At 32.1% G+C, this 17531-nt stretch overlaps 1 pseudogene; it reads left to right on the top strand.

The window, feature by feature from the left end:
* The first annotated feature begins 13262 nt into the window (after positions 1 to 13262).
* LOC149150546 (mannan endo-1,4-beta-mannosidase 6-like) lies at positions 13263 to 17284 on the top strand (annotated as a pseudogene).
* The last annotated feature ends 247 nt before the right edge of the window (positions 17285 to 17531 follow it).

Here is a 17531-nt window from a genome sequence, read left to right as displayed (position 1 = left end):
ATTTTTCAATGGGAAAAATGGTTTAATATAATCTTCTTAATTGTATTTATGAATAAAAGGTTTATATTTATCTTCAAAGTAGTTATGATCATTTTATCTTTAAATTAAATATATTAATTAAAAGAAATCATATTAACAAGTGTCACATGAAATGGGTTAGGGTTTTTTGGTGGCATGCAATATTGATAAACCATGGTATTCACCCATAATGTAGAAAAACATAATCACCCATGGTATAACTTGAGTGGGCCTCATGGTTTAGCCTGTGTTTCCTCTTAAGAGGTCACATGTTCAAAATGAGAGGGGGATAGAGTATGTATGCCTTTGTAGACTTAGCAGATACAAAATGTTGGCATCATAGGCTTAGGCATGTTAGTCATAGAAATATGTTGATTCGTTACTCAAGCAATTTGTTTCTAGGTTTGAAGCATGTTGATTTAGATTTCTGTGAAAATTGTATTTATGGAAAACATAAGAGAGTCAGATTTATCAAAGTTGGGAAGGAAAAGAAGAGTGAAAAAATTAGAGCTTGTGCATAAATATGTATGGGGGCCTGCTTAGGTATCATCTCTTAATGGATATCACCATTATGTTACTTTTATTGATGATGCAACTAGAAAAGCCTAGATTTATTTTATTCATAATAAATATGGTGTATTTGATACTTTCAATAAATGGAAAGATTTGGTTAAGAATGAGATAGGAAAGAAGTTGAAGTGTCTCATATTAGATAATGGAGGTGAATATTGTAGCAAAGAGTTTGATAACTATTGTTCAGAGCATGGAATTCACAGAGAGAAGATAGTTCCAAGAACACCATAGGAAAATGGTGTGTCGAAAAGGATAAACATGACAATCATGGAACGTGCAAGGTATATGAGATTGCATGTAGGATTTCCCTTATAAATTTTGGGTAGATGTTGTAGATATTGTTGTTTATCTAATAAACTAAGTGCCTTCAAGTTCCTTGGATGGTGGTATTCCAAGGGAGGCATGGACAAGTAAAAAGGTAAACTACTCATTTTTAAAGACTTTTGGTTGTGAAGCCTTTTTTCACATTAATAAAAAAAAAATTATTGAGGAAATATCAAAGAAATGTACCTTTTTTGGATATGGTGTTAATGAATTTGGTTATTGCTTATGTGATTATGAAAATCACTAAATCATTAGGAGAAAAGATGTCATATTCAATGAAAATGCCTTGTATAATGATCAGATGCAAGGAAAGAAATAAGAAAAATAAAATAAAGAATACACAGGGACTGATGAGATCATAGAAAAAGTAAAGGTTCCTGAAAATCATAATGATTAGCAGCCACAACAACAACAACAACAATGTAATAGCCCTAGTCAAAAATCCATTCAATAAAGTAATAATGGAAGAATAACACCAAGGTCATGGGACACATATTGCAAACTGAATGTTGGGCAAAACATCCTAGTGTGGTTGTTTGTTTAGTTTATTATGGTTAAGGAAATTAGCAAAGGTGATGGAAAATGCTTTAGAAAGGCAAGAGAAAATTATTGACATTTTATTTATGTAAATAATGGAATTTAGGAGAAAAGGAAGGTGAAAGGCCACAGGTTGCATGTGAAGAGGAAAATGAAGAAAATAGAGGTCTCATTAATAAAATGGCTTCTGAGGATCAATTCGTAGTCATTTGTTACTTCAGTTTTGGAGCTCTCTCTCTATTTTCTCTCTCACACACCCTTCGAAACTTAGATTTTTCATAGATAACTTGAACTTTGGATCAAGGAAATCAAATAAGGCAAAGAGGAAACAAAAATCAATCATGGAAGAGTAGGATCAAGCGACTACAATGAGATTATTTATAGGTATCAATTTGCATGTGTGATTCCTTACTAGTTTTGGCATGCATAGTACATGCATGTGTGTATTTTGTTTTCTTGTTGCAATTGCCATGTGTTTTTCTAGGAGTGATAGTGTTATTCATAATTTCCTTGCCATTTCTAGATAGTCATGGTGTTGTGGGTTCTCTTCTATGTGGTCGAGTTGGATTTTCGCATGGTTTCGAAAATGAGTGAGGTGGTCTGTGAAAGCAAGAACACATGGCCTAAGAATCCCTAAACCAGACTCGGATTGTGATAGATCCATACTTTTTGTGCCTTGGTGTGCCTAGGAATCCTCAACTATTGTATGGTAGGATATACGGTAAATCGTAGAGGTGTGTGCCCTTGATCATGCTTGGGAATCCTTGACTGGTGATTGGCGAGATATACTGTAAAGAATGGAGGGTGAATTCTTTATTATTCCTAGGAATCCTTGAGCATTGTATGGTGGGATATACAATAGATCCTAAAGACTAGGAGACAGAAAAATTCCTCATGGTGTAGGCGGAGAAATCTGGTGGCATCCATGCCTGTTTAAGGCTTAGTGATTCGGTGGGGATTGCGATAAAGCCTATGGAAACCTGATTTGGTTTAGATTTTAGTACTGCATTCATGGTTGGAATCTGGTCTGGGGATCATTGGCTGAAAGAAATATTTGGTTCATCCAATCTATGGTCAGGTGGTTCATGGAAGTCCTAAACCGGGTTGGATTTTTCATTCATTAATAATAGTTTCTTCTCCTTGGTATTTCGCGTGTAAATGTATTGGCTTATATGTGTATTATATGTTTGTTATATGCTTGTTATTTATGTTGGTTATGAGTATGTTTTATGAAAAAGTCGATTTATGTCTATCATCATGTTTTGATTTGTAATTGAAAATAAAATGAATATATGACCTAATAGATGATAATGTAGCTATTGTGATAAGGCAACAATGATTCTTTATGAATCTCAAATAAGTATGAGATCCCTATGCTCAGATCTATGGTTATAAGCTATAGAATGCATATTTGTAACATTTTTTTACGAAAGGCATGTCATGGCTACTGGGGGTCCAATCAATTCATTGATCAAGTCTTTGCGTTAATACCTTTGTTCTAGTGCTTTTTATCATTTCTAAAAGTTTCATGAAGTTCTCCGCAGTGGCTTGAGTACTCATCCTCAATATGTGGCACAAAATTCGGGGTTGCTGGCTCCGAACTAGCTGAAAATGTCCATAGTCATTGGCATGCCCTTTCTATGGGAGAAACTAGAACGCCTCAGTCAAATGCGTGGCTTGTCATGGGAGCGAATAGGGGTCCAGATCAGTGAAATGTCAAGTTTGCTAAGGGGTTGGTCAGCTAGAAGGTTTCACTAGCTCCTGATAGTTTTGTATCATGTGCGAAAGGTTAGAATGGTTTTGTTTTGTCAGTTTAGGGTATGTTGCTACTAAAGAGGCTAGTAAAGAAATGTTTTGGTTATAAAGGTCTATGGATGAGTTGGGTAAGAAGTAGGAGAAGGGAAGATTATATAGCGATAGTAATAGTGCCATTACTTTTAAAAATAACTCGACATTTTATTCCAAGAATAAAGATATCCAACTCAAGTACCATTTCATATGATTAGTGTTGGAAGATGGACAATTGAAGTTGGAAACTATACACACTAGCTAGAATCTTAGAGACATGTTAACAAAAGTTTTAACCATGCAGAAACTGAGATCCTACTTAGTTTCATTTGGTCTTCAAGTATGATGATGAATGTCAAAAACAACCATGTTGAAAGTGGAATCATTTTCCAGCAAGTGAAGCAATGGTCGAGTTGCTATAATCAATATCCAAGTGGGAGATTTTTGGGTGTGGAGCCTAATTATCTTCTTGACTACTCAGAGGTTTTTGTTTCATTCATGTTGGATTCCTGTTTCTAATGGGGCAAAAACACCACCCATTTAATCGCCATTAGGGGGTCTAGGGGGAGACAACGGCTTTTATGAACCCCCCTGGCGGGGGTTCAGGGGCAACACCATCAAAGCTAAAAATAGATGAAATTTTACCTTGTAAAATATTGTATTTTCATAGTAAAACTAGGTCTTTTATTGGGAAGATGATCTGATGGTAGAAGTTATGTTAATTTGTGGTTTTTTTTCCATAGAAAGAAACCCTTCGTTTATATGAGAAAATTGTATTGTGACTATGTATTATTATTCAAAGTGAGAGAGAGAAAAGGTTGTGTGAGAGAGAAGAGGAAATTATAGTGGATCTGTTGTCGGTTATATCTCTTCATTTTGTTGTATAATATAAATGGAAAGACTGGTTGTTTCTCCATGGACATAGCCCAAATTGGGAGAACCACATATATCTGTGTCTCTCTTGTTTTATGTGCTTTTGTATTTGTGTTTCTGCAATATTTTTTACATTTCATTGCTCCATTAATTAATTTCTAACACATGATCTATTGTCTTTCCTTTCTCTTTGATAACTCAATCCTTCAAGATAATATCAGCATATTTTACATGTACATCCTTTATATTTATTTCAAAATTTTCAAGTATGTTTTCATTTCCTTCTTGACCATTACTTCTTTCTCCATTTGATGATGGAATGTGATGACAACTATCAAATTCTTGCACACTTTTTCAATTCAGTCTTCTTGCAAATTTCCTCTCCAATTCTTTTGGTAAATTATTGAATTGAGGACCTTATTTCTACTATATTATGAAATAATTATTTTCTTTCAATATATGGACCTCATGAAATAGCTTTTTACTATGGTTTCATAATCTACATATTTATTTTTTAATTACTCCCATAAATCGTTCTTTTCTTAGACCCATTTACTATTCCTTCAATGTTTTCATTTTCTCAGCCTCATTAATAAATGCTTTACTAAGATCTCATATCATATATATTTCATGACACTTATTATTTATCTCTTATTTTTCTTCTTTTAAATCATCTTCAATTTAATTCACTTCTTCCATATCTTAGTCCTCAATCCATTTTTTGAAAACAATTCTTCAAAACTTTTTCATTAGGAGTGTTATCAAATTTCTTCATCAAAGCATTTCCACCTGCTAGAAGTTTCATTCTCAAAATAAATTTGTGCACAAGAATGACTTAAATAACACTTCTTAGGTACCCTCAATCATTCTTCAAGTTCAAGTTCATCTTTATCTTCTTATATTACAAATCTAGATATTATTGTTGATTCTTATGTGAGTTCAAACTCAAACCTTCAAGTTGTAACTCAATATATTATCAATATTGTATCCAGAACTTATTTTCCTTGTCTAGGTATATTCTCTTATTTTCCCTCTTTATAGTATATTTATAATCATATCAATAATATATCAGAATCAAAATTTATGATATTTTTAATTGAATGTACCTTCTAAAACCCTAATTTTGAGGTTTCCCTGCTATCCAACCTTTGATCTAATGTTTTCTGAAATTTTGGCCCTTATGAGTTTGAAACTTTTTCTTATACTACTATAAAAGTTATTTCTACAATTCCATGAGTGTGACCAAAATTTGATGTGATAAGTGAAATTCATAGTGGCTTTCCCAAAAACTATTGTTCTTCCCCCTTTCAAAAGACTCAACTTTCATTGCATGCCACATGTCCAATTTTATCAATATAATTATAAAAATTTTGTCTCGATATATATGGTTTATATTCTTTCAATTGAAATTTCTTTCACCCAATTTGGAAATATAGAAAATAATATTTGAATATTTTACCTAGAGTACCTAATTGAGACTATATTTAGGACTACTTAAAGACCATTATTCTTAATAGGTAGAAAACATAAACCTATAGAAAAATAAATCTTGAATTTTTTACTATAAGTTCCTTGTAATGTATTGTAATAACATTGCAAAAAATATAAAAGTTCTATTTGAAGATGTTACCAAAAACATGTCATGATGATTCATTTGAAATTTGTTTTGTATCTATTCATAATCTCTAAATTCCACAAGATATCTCTAAAAAATTCTAATGAAAATTACCATAAACATTTACCGATAATACCCAAATATTTCTCGCTTGTATCCTAATTCTTTTGTTTTGAACCTTCCTCCCAAAAATCTTTATAGTAAATTTCTAAGATAACTTGTTTTAAATTGATTTGTATACTAGTGACAAGCCCTAACTTCCCCATAGTATATATCTTAAAGTGTAACGAACAATACCTTGAAAGTTTTGTCACCTATACCTTGATATTCCTCCTTAGTTCCTCATAATTTCATTAGCTAAATCTTCTTAGAAATACATTATAGTGAGATTTACAAAATCACTTATTTGAAGAAGCAAAACCCTAGGAGCATATGCTTCTGATCCAAATCTTATGATTCATATACCCAAACTATCATAAGCAACTAGAAGTACATTTTATGTACATAATTGTGAGCATGGAGCAAAAATACAAGACAGATAAGAGGGATAAAGTATAAAATAACTCTTTAAAGAATAGGAGAAACTCATCAAAATACCAAAATACATTTATACATCAAAATTACATGCCTTAAATAATGACTCCATGATCTATATATACACCTATTTAAAAATTGCACATATACCCCCTTCGTTATTAGGCCAACCCTATTTTATATACACTTATGCATTACATGTACATATGACACCATATATTCCCTTAGTGTGATATCATATATATTTAATTCCATATATACTAGTGGGTCACCAAGCTTCTAGGTTATGATTATTTTATTATTATAGGAAGGGATAAGATACAAGGGTAGATGATCCCTTATATAAGAAATTTGAATAGGATAGATCCTTGATTACCCTATATTAACCTTCTCTTGGTTGAGTTGAGGTATCCCATTAATAATGATTAGAAAAATACATTATAACTAAAATAAATAATTGTCGTTAAGAAGATTTGAGCCATTTTAAAGGGTACATGTGGTAGCTAGATACATTGTGATATAAATGATACATTGTTATAGTACATAATTCTTCCTTGAAAAAATAATCTTAGAGGAATTGTATTCTTCATGTATACCAAGCCATGCTAGATTTCGTAAAACATATGATCTAACTAAGAATTAAATTTTTTGGTAGGGTATGAAATCTAATATCTAGGATTTTGCGGCAACCTATGATACTTAAGAAGGAAGCAAGTTTAATACAGTTAATGTAGAAATATCATTAAAAGTGTTATCAATATCACTATAAATATGGTATAGCAACACTATGGATTTTTTTACTTGTAACGTCTAAAGATGGGTAAAGAATATATGATCATGGTGGTGGTTGACTATATGTCCAGATATGCTCATATTTATTTACTACCACGCCATTTTCCAAAGTTTTCCATAATCATAATTTTAAGTTACATGGCATACCCAATTCCATGGCCTCATAATATTATCTTACCTTAACTAGTAAATTTTTGCAATAGTTGTTTAAACTATTGGGAACCTAACTAAAAACAACCACTACATATCACTCCCTAATAGACAGTAAAACTAAATTGGTTACCAAGTGCTTAAAAATGTATTTGTGACATTTTGGCTCAAAAAGTTCATAAAAATGGGAACAACAACTTCCGCTTGCGGAATTGTGGCACAATACCTCTTACAAACTAGCTCCTTTAGTTAATTCCAAGTTTCATCTACTATTTCATGTGTCTTTTCTAAAGAAGGTCATGTGATCAAAGTGAAAAGTGCAAACTAGGATATTAGTACTTGATACAAACTGATCAATTTGGCTTCAAAGATGTAGTATTGGATTGCAATGAGCATTGATTACGTCGATGAACAATCATGGAAATATTTTTCTAGTGGAAGGACATGCTAGTCCAAGATATCGCATGGGAACCATCAACAATCTTGCAGTAGTTACCAAATCTTCATATATAAGGATAACAATGATTCTGAATTAGAAGGGCATCTTGCATTACTTCCTTAATGTCCCTACTATAGACAACCTATAAGTTAGCTAATTATTGTATGCTTCATCCTCTTTGACTAAGGCCCATTGGATAGTAGTATATATTTATTTAATGTGGAATGGTCTACCTAAAAAGGTCTATTATTTAGTTGGTACCCAATATTAGTGTACCACCAACCAAGATCCATCTAAACCCGGATCTATCATTTCCCAAGAGGGATCAAATCCCTTGAGGTGCAAACCTTCTTTTTGGAGTGTAGAATTTGCGGAAAGGTTTGTACCTCAAGGGGTTTGATCCCTCTCAGCGCATGTTAGATGCAGAGTTAGATGGAACTGAGGGAAGCAATGCCATCCTTTTATATTATCATTATTATGTATATGTTTGAGATAAATGTCATACTTTGAAATTTACTTTATGTTTTTTTTGCTTGACATGACCATATCATTTTGTTTTTTAATTTAGTCTATGGTGTTGGCCTTGAATGGTTTGTACGTCTATGTTTGGATGTTTTGATTAGTTTTTGTGTGTCTGTGTTTTGATGCTTTGAGTAGTTTGTGTGTTTATGTGTTTGGATTTGGATGGTACTATTTGTGAATTTTATAATTTTTGTGTTATATTTCTATATGCGTATGTAATTTTTTATTACTAATTAGTTGGTGATGAAGAAGTAAGACAATCTTGTCAATAACTTGCAGGAGGATTGATATTACACATCTATTTCATTTAATTTTAGGTATCACCTTTTTTTTACAACTAATTAATTCTTAATGGTGTTCCTCCAAGTATTACTAAAGATATCTTGAAGAGTAGTTTTAATTTTAAATTTGTTGAGTTACCTCAATCTTTTGAGATGATAGATATTGTTAATAACTTTAATTATGAAGAAAAAAATAAAAATAAAAATTTAATGCAAGGTGACAATGCAATAGTGTTGAATGGGGAAAATGTGAATAATAAGAATGTAGTCAACTACAAATAAGGTTCTTTTTGCTAAATCTCAACTATTTTCTTCTACTAATTTTATTGTCACCCTTGTTAGCTTTTTCATATCAATTATATTTTCAAATCATTAGTTCGAGATATTGTAGTAAAAATATTACCTTTTCTCTCTTGCTCTCCAAAATTAATAGATTGAATTACTATAACACAAAAATGAATGCACAATGTCAATAATTTTTTTGTTCTTACACTAAAATCAATCACACTGTTAATCCAATCAATTTAAAATTCTACCATCATATATCGAGTTACAGCAAATCAGAAATAAACATCTACATTGAAATCAATGCATCGATCAAATATGATTAGAAAAAAACATCTACAAACTGAAATCAATGCATCTGATGAGACCAATCAAATATAATAAAAAATCAACATCTACACTAAAATCAATACATCTAGTGCAAGTAATCAAATATAATTAGAAGTAGACATATACGTTGAAATCAATACGCTTAGTGCAAGCAATCAAATAAAATTAGAAAACATCTACACTAAAATCAATGCATCCAGTGCAAGCAATCAAATAGGATTAGAAATCACATTTACACTGAAATCAATGTATCTAGTGCAAGCAATCAAATAGGATCATAAATAATCATCTAGTGGAAGCAATCAAATAAAATTATAAAAAAATGAAATCAATGCATCTATGCCAAGCAATCAAATAGAATTAGAAAACATCTACACTGAAATCAATTCATCTAGTGCAAGAAATCAAATAGGATTAGAAATCTACATCTACGCTGAAACCAGTGCATCTAGTTCAAGCAATCAAATATCATTGGAAATCAACATCTACATTGAAATCAATGCATCTAGTGTAAGCAATAAAATAGTATTAGAAATCACCGTGTATGTTAAAATCAATGCATCTAATGTAAGAAATATTCTTCCCTCTCTTCCCCCTCCATCTATATCTATATCTCCCTCCATCTCTCCTTGTTTGACTCTGTATCTCAGCCCAAAACATACACACTTTCTCCTTCTCTCACTTGTCAGTCCCTCTCTCTCTATGTCTTTCTTCTCTCTCTTTTCTTTCCTCTCTCTCTCTCTCCCCAACCCTGTCACTTTCTCCCTCCCTCTTTCCTCCTCTCTCTTTTCTTTCCTCTCTCTCTATCCATCCCTGTCACTTTCTCCCTCCCTCTATCATTCTCTCTCTCTCCTCATGTCTCCCTCTCCATGTTTGTGTCTCCCTCTCCCTCTCTTAGCCTTCTCTCACTCTCTCACTGCTCTCTTTCTCTCTCTCTTCATTCCTCCTGTCCCCTCTAATTTAGTTTATCTCCTCTAGTGCAAGCAATCAAATAGGATTAGAAATCACCATCTACATTGAACTCAAGCAATGAATACATGTATATTATATTAATTAAAAGTTATTAAATTGAATAATATTAAGATATTACTAGAGTAATATTAATATTAGATTTAATAATAATATTAATATGAATATTAATCTCTCAATATTAATATTAGATTTAATGATGTTTTTTACATGGTATGATAACAAAATTTATAATAAAACTACATCCAATGAATATTTTCGATGATTACGATTTTGACGTGGAAATATTTATGTGTATAGAGATTTTGATATATCCATAGGATATAGTTTTCCTTTTAAAGATTCATTTTCTAGATCATTCATTAAAAGAAACATTAAAAGATTTTAGAGCAAGATTTTGGATTCTTTTTGTTGAATTAACCTTTTCGATTTGATTTAAGAAATGGTAGTCACTTTAGTAAAGAGTAAAGATATTTAAAATTTTACTTAATTTGGAATTTTGATGTGGTAACAAATTTTGTTGAAGGTACATTTATGATCCATTCAAATTCAACGTATATGATAAAAGAACGAACTAGAACTATGATAAAAGAACTAGAACCCATGAGATAAGTGTATTCTAATTTCTTTTGATCTAAATGATCTTGAGATCATTGTATTGCAGTTAGTTTTATCTATATGGGTATTTTCATTTTTGTTTGGGGCCAACATTATTTTCTTCTATTTTAATTATTATTATTTATTAGATTCCTAATTTTTATTCTTATGTTGGCTAAAATTTAGCTTTGAGCACGTACATACTTACACATCAGGCTCATAGTGGAGTGTAATAGGGGCAATCATATTGGGTTGTAGATTGAGCCTCTTAGCGCGGGTTGTAGAATGAGCCTCTTAACCCAACAAGTAGTTATGTTTCTATCTATGGAAAAACTATTTATAGAGATAAAAGACTATGAAATGCTTGTATAGTATTGTTCATTTGAAACTCTATTCAATAAAAAATTTGTCTAAATTAAGAACCAGTAAACATTATTTTATTTACCCACAATATAATATTGAAATTTATCTTTTAAAAATTTTATATTTATATTTTTTCTATTTAATTATTTACCGACTACATTTTTGTAAATATAATTTTGAAATTAAAATATATCTTTTGTGAATTAATTATATATATATATAAATTAATTATTTTGTGATCATAATTCTTTGTAAATATGGTTATCTTTCCGGTTTAGGAAGTAAGAATAACTGGACTTAACAAATTCTCACCGAAAAAAAACTGTAACCTACCTCAAAAAGAACATTCATCGTTCTAATTTCAGTTATCCTTACTTTCTAGCCTTCAATTTAAGGGAAAAAAAAGGTATTACAAATAAAATCCAATAATATACAAAACTTGAAATCCCCTTAAATGCATCTAGGGTTTCATGAGAATTTTGCAACCAACTAAATGATAGAAGGTTGTTTTGATATTTGACCACATACTTGACGTCAGGTTAGATAACGGGAAAACTGGTTTGTCGGATTTGATGTCATCACCCTTTGCTTATGCATATGACATCCTTTCCCATCGTTAAAAAATAATTTGGTGAAATCATTATTAAAACTTGCATGTTTGGTTTTAGCATTCCTAAGTATTGGTATTTAATGATTTTTTTACATGTTGTCTACGTGGAATGGTCGACCGCGATTAGCTGTGTATCTCACCCCTTACGTTTGTTGATGTCAATACGGTATCATTGTGACAACTTATCTAAACTAGTAATTAATCAGAGGTTGCAAAGGAACGTTGTAAGGCATAAATTAGAGAAGCATCTCTGTACATTACCATGATATTAATATATTAGTGTCTACTATCTATATATATAATCCCTTTAAAATTTCTAAGACCATGAAATCCATATTCTAATTTTAGATTGCATGTATGAAATGAAAAAGAAATAGTCTAGTCTAGTGAAAGATTAATATGGATATTTTTATGGTGATTGCAGATTTCCAAAATATTTTGAAAAGGTGAGGAATATGAACTAAGATAACTTTACTCATTCTGTCGAATTTCTCAAAAATTCCCAAATCTTCAATAAAATTATTCCCATTAAAATATGATAATGGTAAGCACAGATTTCCAAAAAAAAGAAAAGGTTAAATTTCTCTTTTTGTTCCAGTCATAGAAAAGAAATTATTGATCTCTCTGTTTAATTGTGTGAGGACATAGACATAATCTTAAAAGCTAGCAAAGTGTCCATAAGTTTGATTTGAACTAAAACAAAATTGCAATAAGATGAGAACTCCATACTCTTTCCTACTTGTCATTTGGGAACCATCTCTCCCAATAAATACAGCTTCTCTAGCAGCCCATATGCTTACAATTATAGACCTCCAGATTCAGAAGCCCTTAAAAAAGTGGGGTATACCTTCTTACTCTGATTATAAAGAAAAGCACACCAAAAATAAAGATAATTGTATTTCTCACACTACACCCTTAAAGACCCTTAAAGAAAGATTGTTTAATTTAAATCCTAAAAATATTATTATTATTTATTATAAAATTTAATATGATAAACCAATATCAAAGCACTTCTCGTTTCAATAACTTTTAAACAATTATTCTTGACATCAATATCTTTTAAGAAAAGATTTGTTTCAGAATGAGTATTATCATTAGGTAAAGAAACAACTAAATTACAAAGTTTGTCATCTATTTGACAACATTGTTCATACTTCATTGCTAACATTTAACAATACTTCAAGTATGGTTAGTGTGGCAGCATTAAGTACATTTAAAAATGATTTATCAATGAAAGTATTTATCAAGGTTTCAAATTATTATATGTTTGGGAAGTTATCAACCTAGCCTTCAAAGGAAACTTACAGTGTACATCAAGGAAGTATCAACATTTTAATATAATGTTAAATACTATGATCTTAACATTGTGGATAGTGGTAGTTTTAGTATATCGATCGACGCAATTTCAATGTGAAGCTAATCCCAGCCAATTGGTCTGGGAGTTTTTTCTTACATTATTGGCAAATTCATGGACCCATGTCTACTTTTTCACTCCTGATAATATCTATATTATAATAATCATCCTCATCCTACCAATGATTCATCACTAGTACTCCTCTCCTGTTCCCCTCCCCTGTTCTACAAATAGCATTGGAAGCTAATTATCCCACAGCATTCACAAAACATACAGGGGAGGCTGAGGACCAAAGATTGAATAAGATGATGAATATTAATAGGAAGAAGTTGGGGTTGCCTCTCTGCTATCATTATCTTCATGTGGCTCTCCTGGTTTCCATGAACTTGTACATAAGTAGTGCAGTACTGGAAACAAAGGATACATACATTTATAGGTCATGAGAAGATTGTTTGAAGTTGTAGGTAAGAGATGAGGGGAAGTGGAATATGGTGGAGAAGAAAGGAAATTAGTTCATGCTCAATGCCTCAATATTTTATGTGAATGGATTCAACGCATATTGGCTCATGGTATTTGCAGTGCATAATTCCACCAAATCCAAACTTTCAGAATTTTTACAGCAGGCAGCCTCTGTTGGACTCACAGTAGGCCAAACATGGGCTTTCAACAACGGTTGATGGAGAGCCCTGCATAGATCCCCTGGTGTTTATGATGAGAAATTTTTCAAGGCAAGTAAAATCCCCTAGTGTTTAAGTTGGACACATTTTCATGGCAAAGATAACTTATTTCTTTTTTAAGATTAAGTAATACTACCACTAAGTTTGAACCAGTGACTTTACCATCAGAAATGTTTTAACAAATACATCGAGTCTATATAAAATTTATAATCATATCTATTTAAAGTTTATAATCCTATGGACAATTAAGTAAATAACCTTCACATTGGTTGATAAAAAAACCAAACATTTGGGTGGTTGTGAATTATATCTATTTAAAATTTATAATCATATCTATTTAGAGTTTATAATCCTATGGACAATCAAGTAAATAACCTTCACATTGGTTGAAAATAAAACCAAACATTTGGGTAGCTAATTCACAGGATATAAATTGTTGATTCCAGGCTTTAGATTTTGTTATTAGTGAAGCTAGAAATAATAAAATTCACCTTATTTTAAGTTTATCCAACAATTGGGAAGCATATGGAGGAAAATCACAATATTTCAAATGGGGTCAAGATGCAGGCCTTACTTTAAACTCTGAGAATGCCTTCTTTCGAGACACTACATTGAAAACCTACTTCAAAAACCATATCACGGTAGATAATGATTAGCTTGTTGTATTTGGATATTGGATGACAATGCCATTAAAGTTTTTGAAACCATTGATATTATGTTTTGATGGTAGGCCATTCTAACCGTAGTTAACAAGATCACTAATGTGGCCTACAAGGACAATCCAACGATATTTGCTTGGGAGCTCATGAATGAGCCTCGCTGCCTGTCTAATCCAGCTGGAGATTAGTTGCCGATTAAATACCATCATCCCTTTTTGTACTTTTATGATTCCAAGAATTGACAACTGGGCAAAGTTCTTATTTATTATTGGCCTAATAGGGATAGAACCATTATAATTTCTAGGTGAAACAACAGCTTAACAAACAACTTATTGGCTAAAATAGAGACTTAAACTTTGGATTTAAATTCTAATAGTATATTTTATTTAATACTTCATAACAAAAATATTACTAATTTATTTGTTCCATGATACAGCAAGCTGATCATTATCTACCTTGATATGGTTTTTGAAGTAGGTTTTTAGTGTAGTGTCTCAAAAGAAGGCATCCTTAGAGTTTAAAGTAAGGCCTGTATCTCGACCCGATTTGAAATATTGTGATTTTCCTCCATATGCTTCCCAATTGTTGGATAAACTTAAAATAACGCGAATTTTATTATTTTTGGCTTCACTCATAACAAAATCTAAAGCTTGCAATCAACAATTTATATCATGTAAAAAACTAGTTTGATCAGTAGTACTGATGTTCGAAATGTCTGGATGTCAATGGGCAGGCATGGATTGAGGAAATGGAAGTTTATGTGAAGTCCATCGATAGAAAGAATTTACTGGAGATTTGAGTGGAAGGGTTTAATGGTCCATCAAGTCCTGATAGACTTAAATTCAATCCCAACACATGTGGGAACAGACTTCACCAGAAACCATCAGGCACTTGGCATAGATTTTGCTTTTGTGCATATCTAAACAGACAGTTGGTAATTATTGATTTGAATAACAACAAAATCCAGCTCAAACCTACTCTTAATAATGTTAGCATGGACGTTCTTCCCCTATTCCAGAGCTGTAATGCCAGCGAAGGCCTTGAGAATGGTGCTAAAGCTGAACTTGTTTGGCTTAAAAACACTCTCCTCATTTGACCAAAAACATTTATGGCCTCGTGGCATTACCCATTCTATGCATATCACCAAATTACAGAACCTGAAATTACAGAATTCCATCTAACTTCATCTAGCTTAGGCATTGCATTAAATAGTTTCAGTTCTTGTTCATTACACCTATGTTAAGCATAGCCACCTATGATTGCATTCCATGCAATTTCACAACATCTCTCCACCATTATGTACAACATCGTTTTCTCTAGAAACAACAATACTCATGCAAAACCCAAATTCCATAATACGAATTTTCCCAATACAAAACCCACAACGTAGTTCTGGTGTTGCTACTGCCCAATGCCCTAAAAAATGTATACATTATTTGGCATTAACTACATTTTGCAATTTAGTACTTAAACATTAGCCGATGATGATAGTAATTGTTTCTAAGCTTGAATAAATCTCTGTTTACAGTTATGACAAACATTATTGGTCAGCTGGTTTGACTGTGGTTATGGCACAACCAAGTTAGGGACAAAACGGCGTAGGCTTCCCAGTAAGAATATGTAAAAAGCTAGGAGTATTCAATAGCACATATGAATCCTAGTGTGAATTCCAAAGCAGGGAGTATTCAATAGCACAGATGAAGTCGAGCGCAAACTCCTAAGTTCCAAAGCCATTGAAAATAGTTATTTATACAATATCAAATAATAGGAAAACACTCTGCTATCACATAACAATAGAAAATAAAATGTAGCATCACATAAGAATAAGATTCTGCTGCCGCTGACATTCTTGGGCAGGTAACGAAGGCACACTCTGCTATCACATAACAGTAAGAAAATAAAATATAGCATAACATAAGAATAATATTACGTTGCTTCCGACATTCCTGAGCAGGTAAAGAAGGCAACCACCACTGTGTTCTATCCATTCAGGTAGTAATGGCATCTCTTCTCCACATTTTGTGTCCATTCAGGTAGTAATGGCATTGCTTCTCCACTTTCTTTTTTATGCGTTGCCTCTTCCAATGATGGAAATTAGCAATATTTGTGTTATCAAGTATTATATAAAATATACTATTAGAATTTAAATCCAAAGTTTAAGTCTCTATTTTAGCCAATAAGTTGTTTGTTACGTTGTTGTTTCACCTAGAAATTATAATGGTTCTATCCCTATTAGGCCAATAGTAAATAAGAACTCTACCCAATTGTCAATTCTTGGAATCATAAAAATACAAAAAGGGATGATGGTATTTAACTTGCAACTAATCTCCAGTTGGATTAGGTAGGCAGCGAGGCTCATTCATGAGTTCCCAAGAAAATATCGTTGGATCATCCTTGTAGGCCACATTAGTGATCTTGTTAACTGTGGTTAGAATGGTCTGCCATCAAAACACAATATCAATGGTTTCAAAAACTTTAATCCAGTGTCATACAATATCCAAATACAGCAAGTTGATCATTATCTACCTTGATATGGTTTTTGAAGTAGGTTTTCAGTGTAGTGTCTCAAAAGAAGGCATACTCAGAGTTTAAAGTAAGCCCTGCATCCCGAACACATTTGAAATATTGTGATTGGCCTCCATATGCTTCCCAATTGTTGGATAAACTTAAAATAGGGCGAATTTTATTATTTCTGGTTTCACTGATAACAAAATCTAAAGCCTGCAATCGACAATTTATATCCTGTAAAAAACCAGGTTGATCAGTAGTACTGATGTTTGAAATGTCTGGATGTCAATGGGCAGGCATGGATTGAGGAAATGGCGGTTTATGTGAAGTCCATCGATAGAAAGCATTTACTGGAGATTGGAGTGGAAGGGTTTAATGGTCCATCAAGTCCTGATAGACTTCAACTCAATCCCAACACATGTGGGAATAGACTTCACCAGAAGCCATCAAGCACTTGGAACAGATTTTGCTTCTATGCATATCTAAACAGATAGTAGGTAATTATTGATTTCAATAATAGAAAAATCTAGCTCAAAATGAAATTCCACAATACGAATTTGCCCAATACAAAACCCACAGCATAGTTCTGGTGTCGCTACTACCCAATGCCCTAAAAAATGTGTACATTATTTGCCATTAACTACATTTTGCAATTTAGTATTTAAACATTAGCCGATGATGATAGTAATTGTTGCTAAGCTTGAACAAATATTTGTTTACAGTTATGACAAAC

The sequence above is a fragment of the Pinus tabuliformis genome, chromosome 9 (assembly GCF_031772625.1).
Source record: "Pinus tabuliformis cultivar Carrire ecotype Pingquan chromosome 9, CPIR1, whole genome shotgun sequence".
Taxonomy (NCBI): domain Eukaryota; kingdom Viridiplantae; phylum Streptophyta; class Pinopsida; order Pinales; family Pinaceae; genus Pinus; species Pinus tabuliformis.
Note: the sequence above shows the minus strand (reverse complement) of the source record. Positions and strands in the feature narration are given on the sequence as shown.